The following is an 11,890-nucleotide window of genomic DNA, read 5'->3' on the forward strand; positions in this document are numbered from 1 at the left end:
GAATTTCTTTGAAAAAGTTAAAAACATTACACGGACTATAAATTATTTTTAAAATCAAATTTTATTTATAACATTTCTGAGTGTAAAGCTAGAACGGTAAAGTCTATTATGCCATCTTAGGACATATATGCTTTGTTTTATCTGTCAAAGGAGTATGAAAGGTTTTAATTTTTTTATGTCTCAGGTATAAAACTTTGGTAGTAATTAACAAATCCCTGTAGAAAGCATATTGAAACCTCTGCTCTCCACAACAGTCTCAGGGTTATTAAATGATAATTATTAGTCAGTTCATATTTCTATGAGACTAACTTACATACAACCCACAGAACTCATGAAAGATGTTATCCCGGAGCAAAGTAATTTTTTTTTATGATCAATAGTCTGTCATTAGCAGAATGTTAATTTATGTATCTACAGACTTTTTATCACCTGAATTCTGGTTTATAAATATTAACCTATTGATCTTTGCTGCTCTTTCATCCACTATAAGAGTTTCTGATAAACATTATCACTTCCTTTTTTTGTAGGTGAAGGACAAAACAATAAAGCAAACCTGTAGGTAGCTGATGATTGGACATGTTTATAGAAAGATTTAGAATCCAAGGTTGTCTAACCACATAAATTCCTCATATTATCCTAAAGGTTTACATTTCAGTTTATCCATAAAATCCAAGCGGATAATATGTTCCTTTAAATAAAAATGTAGGATGAGTACAATAACATAACATACATATTTTACCCGGCATTATGACATGACTTACATATGCTTTAAAAATTATCAGATAACATGCTGAAAATTTACTTGATTTGTTTCACAAAGATCTATTGCTGTTATTTTCTTTTACAAGTTTTAGCAGCAATTTTTTTAAGCAAGATTTCCCAAGTTCTTCCCTAGAAACATGTCTTTCTATTCTTATGGGAGTTCATTACTCTGGATGACAATCTTATTTCATTTAGGTAATAAAGATTATTTCTTTGAAAGACCAACATCATATAGCCTTAAAAAGAATAAAATTAATACATAGTTAGGAATCTGAAAAAGTTTTTACTTTTCCTAAACTTTTACTCAGTTTGTGTGGATTTCCTGATAGAAAGCTTTATTTGATCCATCATTTTTCTAATTTATTTTACCAAAATAAACCTAACACAAGATTGAGGCCTGAGATCAGCACTTGAGTTATATTTAATGAAAATTTAGAGCACAAAAGTACTTCAATTATTCATATTTCTTGATTTATACTGAAAAATGGGTGCACATATGTGTGTTTCTTTGATAGGGTTCAAATTAGCAGTGAGTTTTTGAAAATTGGCCCTTAGCAAATGTCTTTTTACCAGCTTATCTTGAGCAAACCAGAGGCTTTTAAATCAAACTTCTATTTCATGTATTTCTTTCTTTATTCCTGAAGTGAAGAAAGTAATTTTGCATGGAAACTTAAATGCTTATCAAAATTAGAAGCAGTGGTACAACAATAAAACCATTTGTTAAAAGCTTCATGTATTATTATATCATATTATTCAGGCTGGAGTGATACATTTATCTTTTTGTATGGAGTTACATGAATTTCTTAAGCTGCAAATTCAGATATGTCATGTCTGTGCAAGGCAAACAACAAAAAATTATGTCCAGTTAAACTCGCCAAATTTGTTTATGCAAAGGAACTTTAGAACCAGGAACCCATTTCACTACTTGCAACACACACATACACACACACACACACACACACACACACACTCACTCAGTAATAAGTCTGACAAATCCACATTCAATTCCACATGGTCATTTATCCTCCCTATGTCTTTGAAAGTAAAACACTGTGAAGGCAGCATTTGAGTTTTTGGTGACAAATCACTTTTCTCAATGGAATCAAAGGCTGTGGCCATCTGCAATGAAATAGATGAGCCACAGCTGGCTTTCATAATAATCAATCCTGATTGTGACACTTCTGGATTGATTGGGCGAACCTGCTGTGACAAACAGTACTGACCACTTCAGTCATGTTGACAATCACTTATTTCTCATGTTTCGATACAGACTCTACCTCGTAATATCAGAGGAAAGGGAGGAGATGGAAATGATCCTATATAATAAAAGGCTAATATGCAAATCGACCAAACAGCAGAACAATCGGTCGCTATGACGCGCACTGACCACCAAGGGGCAGATGCTCAACACAGGAGCTACCCCCTGGTGGTCAGTGCACTCCCACAGGGAGAGCGCTGCTCAGCCAGAAGCCCAGAAGCCCAGAAGCCAGGCTCATGGCTGGTGAGCGTAGTGGCGAGCCTCTCCCGCTTCCATGGCAGTGTGTTAAGGATGTCCTGGAGCGGGCCTAAGCCATCAGTTGGACATCCCCTGAGGGATCCCGGACTGTGAGGGGGCACAGGCTGGGCTGAGGTACCTCCCTCCCCCGAGTGCACGAATCTCGTGCACCGGGCCTCTAGTCCAATATAATTGGTCAGTTGTGGAAACCTGAAAATTCAGAAAATCTTTAAACTAGATTCAGAGACCTAAACTATCTGCATGATATGCCAATACTGAGTATACCTATAGTTTATTATTTAAAAAGGAAACTGCAGCCCAGCTGGTATGGCTCAGTGGTTGAGTGTTAACCCATGCACCAGAAGGTCACAGGTTTGATTCCCTGTTAGGGCACATACCAGGATAGTGGGCTCGACCCCTAGTAGGAGGCATACAGGAGGCAGCTGATCATTGTTTCTCTCTCATCAATGTTTCTCATTCTCCCTTCCTCTCTCTGAAATGAAATCGTGTATTTTTTAAAAAAGGAAACCACAGTTTACTAGGGACTTCTGTCAAATGTCAATTCTCTCTCATTATTGTTTCTATCTCTCTCTCCCTTCCCCTTTCTCTCTGAAATCAGATAGATAGATAGATAGATAGATAGATAGATAGATAGATAGATAGATCTCCGCTGCCACAAGTCCCCACCCACAGAGCCTGCTGCGTGCGCAGCCTTGGCGTTAGGTCAAATCTCCGACCGTGTGGATGTGACGGACCCAGGGTTTTTATTTATTAGGATGATCTACGTGATGTGTGAATATGCATGTGCTTCTTTTTCCTTCTAGCATCACTTTCCTATTGTGAGAGTTTAAATCTGTTCCAAATGAAGAAGTCACCAATGGCTTCAGCCCATTATAATGCTTCGATCCTATAAACAAAGGCCCAGTTTGGGGACAGCAGAATTGGTCCCCTTCCCACTCTTTGCCAAGTAAATAACAAATAAACTGTTACTCCCAGGATGAGGCATTGGGGGACTTGTACCCAACCTTCTCTTCTCAAAGCCTTAATACAATCTGAAAGGATTCAGAGGGCACAAAACTTCCAAAGAGTGCTGCTTTTTGTGTAGGAGGGACATTCAAAGGGGAACAACAATTCAGTATTATTTTACAGCTTATGGTATTTGTCTATTTCGGTGCCCTAGATTTGATTTTCCCAATATTTGTTTGAGGGTGGGAATTTTAACTCCATTGGCAAATTTGGCAAATTCGGCAAATTCAAGTAAGGCAAGATTCTTCCAGAGCTCCATCACTGGCTGTATGGCTCAGACTGGGCAGGGCCCCCGTACTGTGTGGGAGTCCATCAGCGCTCATTTGTTCCATGTTCCACAAGCAGACAGTACAATCAGTGTTTCTTTCCCAGAGAGTCAACTAATGCTATGTTTGGCAGTAGTTAACTGTTTAAGCAAATCTAGGAACAGCAATTTAGGATGTATAATGAAACACAGAAATAGTTCCTTAGCAAGTTCTATTACTTTCATAATGCTTCACCATCATTCTCACTAAAATTGTTTCTCTTCATTTTTAAAGGGGGAGGGGGGAGAAAATGTTATTTATTGCAAAAATTTAAAGACTCCTTTATTCTCTTTGATATTGTTCATCAATTCTATCATTTCATGCAAATTGTTGAGATTTGTGATAATCTTTTTCTCAGGTGCCTTAAAATCATTCCACTATATTTTTTTCTTAGAATAATGCCCTCGCTCTAATGGAATTTCAAATATATTAGCAGATTTTGCCATTGATCTTTCTTCATGTTAAAAAACTATTAAATCTATTAGTTGCATTCATATAAATAAAATATATAAACATTATTCAAATGTATACATATATTTTACATAATTACATCATTCTATGGCATATTTTTTAGAATTAATGAACCATTTGCATTTGTTTGAGTTGTAGGGCATTTGCTACACTAAAAAGTAAAAGAAAAAAGCCTACCTTTAAAGTGATGCAAATATACATTTGCATGAATTATACATTTATTATGTGTGTGGTGGAATATTAAGTGTAGCATTCTTTTTCCTTAGAGTTTTGCCCAAGGTTCCAAAGGCTAAGATCAGCAAATGCTGGAACATCTTTGTAGAACATGTCACAAGACTGTGAAACTAGTTTAGCAACTATAACTTGGGGGTGTACACAAATAAGTCAGAAGATGGATAGGAAAAGGATTTCTTTGAAGGCAGTGGTAGATGCGTAGATGAGATCAATGAAGGAATTTCTTGAAAGCTATTCAAAATGCCTGACATATGTCTCCTGGAGTTTGAGAGTGAGTATTGGGGGGGGGGAGTCCAAAGGAAAGTGGTTGCCTAAGCAGAGGGGGAAGAGGTGCAGGGCCTCCAGAGGGAGATAGCTACTCTCCCACCCAAAAAGTGGGGGAGGGGCAGTGAAGGGCAAGAAGAAAGGAATTTTCTCCTCTGGGCCAAGTAGACCCACAGAGGGTATCTGGTCTTGAGTCGGTGTGAGAAAGATCTAAGGGGAAAGTGGAGTTGTACACTGAATGTAAAAGCAGATGGTTGCTTTTAGGTATTCAGTCAGAGTAAGGAATAGTCCAGCAGGAGAGATTTCTGAAGACTCCACAAAACTTCCTCCTAAAAAGATAGTCAATATTTGGTTATCTGCCCCACCCAGAGAGCATCTGTTCCAGTTCACAGTAGCACCTTCAACTACTGCCTCTATTATTTCTTCCCTCACTCTGACTTGGAATGGAATGGTAAGATATGGAAAGAAGGAGGAAGCCACCATCCTTACCACAGTTTCCTCAACTGAATCAGACCCACACTGGGGCTACTGAGAGACCTTCATAATGAACTGAACTAGATTTTAAAATCTGGAACAAGATTATGTGTTATTTAAAGAGAGTGACCTGGAATGTAAGAAAATATGCCCAAGAGTTCATATAGGGAAAAAAGAAACTAACAGATTATGTTGAAAAGGAAATTGAGGAAAAGAATAAAAGTGCATGCTATTTAAAACCCTATAAAGTCCAGCTCCTTCAGTATACATGCATTGAAATGCCTGTTCAAGGATTAAACCAAGATACGTAAAATGTCTTCTTATGATAAATATTATGAGAAATATTATAAAAATAAGACAGAATAAGAGGACTAGAGAGTGATGGATCACAGTGTTATTAAGGGACAGCATCTATAACAAGACACCTTTTTATTTTATTTTTAAATATATTTTTATTGATTTCAGAGAGGAAAGGAGAGGGAGAGAGAAATAGAAACATCAATGATGAAAGAGAATCATTGATTGGCTGCCTCCTGCACACCCCACACTGGGTATCAAGCCTGAAACCCAGGCATTGCCCTTGCCCAGAATCAAACCTGGGACCCTTCAGTCCACAGGCCGACACTCTATCCTCTGAGCTAGACCGGCTAGGGCTATAACAAGACACCTTTTGAGTGGACACCTGCCAAACTGATAGAGTCTGTGTTCAATTTGGGGGACGATCATTCAGGCAAAGGGTACAACACATTCAATGGCCTAAGACCTGAACATGCTGGTTGTGTTCAAGGACCAAATAGGGGGCCAAAGGGCTGGATGGCTAGAAACAGAAGAGGGTAGTAGGAGGTGTGGTCAGAGAAGTGTGAGGTCAAGTAGGGCCTCATAGGCAATGGAAGGGCTTTCCACTCTACTCTCAGAGAAGGGGGATGATATTGGGAGGTTCTAAGCCAGTGTGCCGCAAGAACTTTTCAAACATGCAATACCTACCTGTCTGTTTAGTCAGGGGCACTGATGTCTTTTCCTTTAGACTGTCAGATAAAAAAACGACTGCAGCCAGCACAGCTATAGCTATCCAGTGTGAATGAATCAAAATTATATGTATTTTTGTCAGATTGGCAAAAAAATATATTTACTTTGGTGTGCCACAGAATTTTAGTAGTTGGTGTATATGTGCCATGAGATGCAAAAGGTTAAAAATCATTTTTCTAAGCAAAGGAGTAGAATGCTCTGAAGTATACTCCTAAAGGCTCACTCTCGCATGTTGTGTTTTCTTAATTACCTTGTATGTTTTGAGGTTGGGCAGAGCATGCACTGTTCAGTTGACTGCAGTCCATTATGCTTGCTCTATTTTCTAGGTCAGCTTCACTCATTCACTTTACCTACTTGGCCCATGATGGCACTTGAATTTGTAACCCTTATTTCAGGCTCTTACAATCTCTGCCTTTTACCACACAATAGAAAAACACTCTGAAAACATAAGCTCTTAAAACATAAGCCCTTCATGTTTCATTTTTTCCTTTCGATGGGCCAGGTCTCCCAGACATTGCCATATTCACATTCTGAATTGTAAAGCAGTTCTAAAATGTGCACGTCTTCTGGCACTTGCTGCAGCCTTCCAAACAGTTGGGGCCTAAAAAACTAGATATGCCAGAGGTCTTGAGCTAGTTGCCAAGTGGAAATCAGGTTAGTTCTAGAGATATTTTTAATATCTCTTGAAGAAGAACCAGGCAGAACTGGAACAGGACTCATGCCTAGACAAAGTCATCCCTAGGGAATGAGGAGGTCAGCCATAGTACATCATAAAATGTATTCCCTGACTCCAAAACTTATTGTTACAGAAATAAAATCAGTTGAAAATTCACTTCCAAGACAGACTTGAAGAGCCAAATATTCCAGAAGTAGTCTAAACATATTTAGAAGTGGAAAGAAAATGGTACCCATTTGTTTCAGTAATGGCATGTATGAGAGTCAACTTTGGGGAGGAAATAGGACCTCAGATTTCCTTTTCTTACAACATCCCCTCCCTTCGGCTGCCCCCCCTGCACCCCCCCCGCAGGTATCAAGCATGGCAGGAGTGTGCAGAACTATCACTGGGAAGCACAGTACCTACTAAGCACCGGAATTTAACATTGAATGCAAGATCAAATATGTCATATTTTGACATTTAGTTGGAATTTTCAGAGCTCACTCAACAATATTCCAGAATTGAATTAATAGAGCCTATAGAATTCCCAAGTAACTTTAATTATTTGCTCTGTTTTATGTGCACTACCAGTTAGATTTATTAAGCATGTACTATGTCAAGTACTCTGGGCCCTGGATATTGGGTTTTGAGTATGACAAAAATAATAAGAACTATTCTGTCCTTGATAAATACATGTCCTACTAGAACAGACAGAACTATTAATAGATAAATGGTGATGCAGTCCATTAAGTGTTATTACTGAGGCAGAAAAAAAGTGAAGTGTGAATACATAGAGGACACTATCTGCTGAAAGGAGAAGATCACATGCAGAAAGAAGCACCTCACTTTCACTTGTCAGCAATATTTTAACTCCTACTAGAATCCAGGAAAAATAAATTAGTGTATCACAAATCCTAACAGGTTGTAAAGGCAAGATAGTGGATGGCATTCAACAGCATCTTAAAGACATGGAACTGTGTATGATAGCAATGGAAATCCACTGAGAAAGTTCAAGCAGAGGAATTACTTAACAATAATTACATTTCTTCTTTACATCCCTATGCCTGACCTCTATTCTGAACACATGATTCATATATCGACAGCCTACATTATTTATGTCTCCACTTGGAGGAATCATAGGTCTCACAAACATAACATATTTAAAATTCTTCATTTCCTTCCAATCTAGTTATTTCCCAAATCTTTGTCATCTCATACATGGAGTGACATGACCATCTGCCCATCTACCCACTGCTAAAGTCGGAAATGTAGAAGTCATTCTTGAATCTTTCTTGAACCTCATCTCCCATCATCGGGTCCCTCCCTGTCCTTTTTTTCCTACCTCCAGGTTTTATTTTGGATATGCCCATTTCTATTTATTTCCATATACCGCCCTAGTCCAAGCCACCTTCATGCTACATCTTTCCTATGGCAATGACCTCCTCCTTGGTTTCCCCTCTTCCACTCACCCATGCCTTGCTCCAGGCCACCTTCTACAGCAGCCAGGAGTGATCTTAAAATGGAAACTAGATGAAGGCACTCTAACTTATCCCTGTCCCACCCTGAGGCACCATGCAAACCTCTCCAAAGTCTTCATATTACACTTAGGATAAAGTCAGAATCCTTACTGTGGCTTTGAATCCAGGATGTTCTGGATTTCTTACCTCTCCAATTATACCTCCTGCCACCTCCTCCTTCACTCCGAGTTCCACCCCAGCTCTCTCTTTGTACTCAAACATGTCAAATATTTCCCCCTACCAACCAAGGTGTGGCACATGATGCCTTCCCTCCCGGTAGTGTTCTTTTCCCCATCCCTCATATGGTGATTTTTTTTCCTTACTCTCCTCTTTTCTTCTTAAATCTGAAATCTTCCTTGAGTGCTCTGGTCCTCCACATCATAGTGCCTAATTCTCAACCTTCATAAAACATATTGGCATCCTGTAACTACATAGATGATAGATAGATAGATAGATAGATAGATAGATAGATAGATAATCAATAGACCCACTGAAGGACTGACAGATGGCTATTGTTTACTTGTTTGATGTTTGCTCCCCCATTAGACTATTACACTGCAACCTCTATGGGGTCTATTTTGTCTACTGTATCCTCAACATTAAAATGTTCAATCAATTTTTGTAGAATGAATGAAATATGCCTTTCTCATTTCCCATCACTTTTTTTATATAATTGCTTTACATAGTTTCTAAGTAATTTTACTACATGTCAAAAAATATCCTCAATTGATCACTTTCTACTAATTCTGAACAATAATGGAAGGAATAATGTCCTGTCTACCCTCTTTTTACTGCAGAGCACTAAGAAAGTGATATTGCAGGATATTTTCAAATGCTACAATGTGTTTTTTAACTCCCACTGACTACTGCATTTTTCATATCCCCATATATGATCAATTTCTAGATTTATTGGAATTTTTATTTAAATACATATCCATTTATTATTCCTTGTCACTAAAAGGAAGCTGATAGTTAAATTTGCTTTTTTATTGTTTGTGTCTTGAGCAAAACTTAAAAATACAAAAATGCCACTCAAACCTTGTTTCAATATATGAAGCAATGTAGGTAACTTTTCACTGCAAGTACACACAAACATTTTTCTTTTGTTATTTCACTCCAAGTTTCTAGCCAAGATATTAAAAAGTCTGTTCTTACAATTCCTGCAGAATTTCAAGTTTTAGTCGAAGAAGAATGTCCTAAAAATCTTTTCAGAAATCCTGTTTGGGCGCTATTCCCACCCTAATTTTGCAGACGAAGATGTCTGGCCAATCCTGGTATGCTGGGGATAAGCAGTTGAGGATTTTTTTATCTGAATCAAACCCAAACTCCAACCCTAATTAACATACCACAACATTGTTCATCCTTGACCATTAGACATTGGTTTCGTTGAACTACTTCCACTTCTTGAATACAGACTCTCATTTATGTCTCTGCTGATTGCTGACATTTTTATTTCAGTTCTTCCCTCGCTTTTCAAAGGATAGACTATTATCCCACTTTTTGTTGCTATGCAAACATCTCTGGAGCCGCATAGAAAAGTAAAAGTACTAAAGCCAGATAACACCGATATGGTGACAGGAGCTTCTGGAGTTTCCTGTTTTATCCATGTCTCTCCTTCTGGTGAGGAAGAATGGTGAAAAATACACACAGTATGTCCCCAAAAATGTATACACACTTTAACAGCTGGTAGCTGTTAAATGAGAAGGAAAATGTATTTTAATAAACACTGCTTTATCATTATTCAAAGTGTGTATGTATATTTTGGGGGCACCCTGTATATAAGTGAATTGAATTTAATGTTGGCATTTAAGTTCATAGTCCCCTAGGTAGGAAGCATGAACTGATAAGATTAGTACAAACTCTATATGTGTTTATATGACAAAGCTAGCAGTTGGTAAGAATATGCCCTAAATTCTTTGAAAACCCATCAAAGAAAATAGGCAAAGGACACAGGTTCTCTGTCCCTCTTCCCAAAATCGCTCTGCATGTGTATCCACCCTTTGATACTGTTTCCTTCAAAACTTCTTCAAGCCCCTAAATTTCAACATGCAATACCTGTTGTTAGCATGGCTGCTCATCCCTCATTACTGTTTCATTCGGAGTTCTGGAGTCTGCTATGAAATCAAATGTAAAGTGACAAGTGGAAACCAAGGGGCTTAAAAGTACAAATTGAACACGATCTTCTTGCCATAGCAGAATAGTGTCATTGTCCTGTAAAGTTAGAGCCTCTATGCCCTTCTCCTCCAGAGAATTAGCAGCATGAATTCTATTCAACAGCTAATAGGGATTCTGGAGAGATCTGGAAACATTCCCCAGAAGGAGCTGAAGTAGGGAGTTCCCAGATTCCCCATATAAATACTTTCCTCAAAACATATCATTTATTAAATTGAAAAATTATTTACTGGGCATCTCTTCTAAATGCTGGGCCTAAAGCAATGAGGAAAAGTAAAAAATGTCTCTCACATGAAGCTCACATTCTAGGTGGGAAGACAATTAACAAACACATGGGTAAGGACAGTGTATATTGGGTCTAAAGATAAGTGCTGTAGAGAAGTAAGGCAGGGAGGGAGGTCAGGGCTGGGCTGGGCTGGGAGTAGGGGTGTTGGGCAGTGGATGGAATTTTAATAAAGTGATCAGGGAAGTCTTCACAATGTGTCTTTCTGGTGGAGTATCTGGAGGAGGGCACGCTAGGGAGAGAGAACAGTGGATGCAAAGGCCCTGAAGAGAGTGCAGGCCTTATGTGTTGGAGGCATAGCAAGAAGGCCAGAGAGGCTCCAGTGGAGAGAATAAGGGAGATTGTGTAGGATATGATGTCAGAGGGACCAGGAGTAGGGGAAGGGAGTCCAGGTGGAGCCTGGTAGAGACTCTGGCAGTTCTCTTTTACTCTGAGTGAGATAAGAAGCTATTGGCAGTGTATTAGTTCCGCAGTGGTCGGCAAACTGCGGCTCGCGAGCCACATGGGGCTCTTTGGCCCCTTGAGTGTGGCTCTTCCACAAAATACCATGTGCAGGCGCGCATGTACAATGCGATTGAAACTTTGTGGCCCATGCACAGAAGTCGGTATTTTGTGGAAGAGCCACACTCAAGGGGCCAAAGAGCTGCATGTGTCTTGGGAGCCGCAATTTGCCGACCACTGCCCTAGAGCTATCTTAATAAATTAACACAAAGTGCCTTCAAACAGTTGGTATTTATTCCTTCTTAGTTCTGGAGGTCAAATGGCCAAAATCAAGGTGTTTGCAGGGCCATGCTTCCTTCAAAGGTTCTAAGGCAGACTCTTTCCTTGCCTCTTCCTGCCTTTAGGGCAGCGGTTCTCAACCTGTGGGTCACGACCCCTTTGGCGGTTGAACGACCCTTTCACAGGGGTCGCCTAAGACCATACTGCATATCAGATATTTACATTACGATTCATAACAGTAGCAACATTACAGTTATGAAGTAGCAACGAAAATAATTTTATGGTTGGGTCACAACATGAGGAACTGTATTTAAAGGGCCAGAAGGTTGAGAACCACTGCTTTAGGGGCTCTAGACATTTCTTAGTTTGGTATTACATCACCTCAATCTCTGCTTCTGTGTTCTCATGGCCTTCTCCTCTGTGTTGCTGTGTCTTCTCCTCTTCTGTCTCTTGTAAGGATATTTGTCATTGGATTTAGAGACTCTC

This window comes from Myotis lucifugus, unplaced genomic scaffold (genome assembly GCF_000147115.1).
Source record: "Myotis lucifugus unplaced genomic scaffold, Myoluc2.0 scaffold_25, whole genome shotgun sequence".
Taxonomy (NCBI): Eukaryota; Metazoa; Chordata; class Mammalia; order Chiroptera; family Vespertilionidae; genus Myotis; species Myotis lucifugus.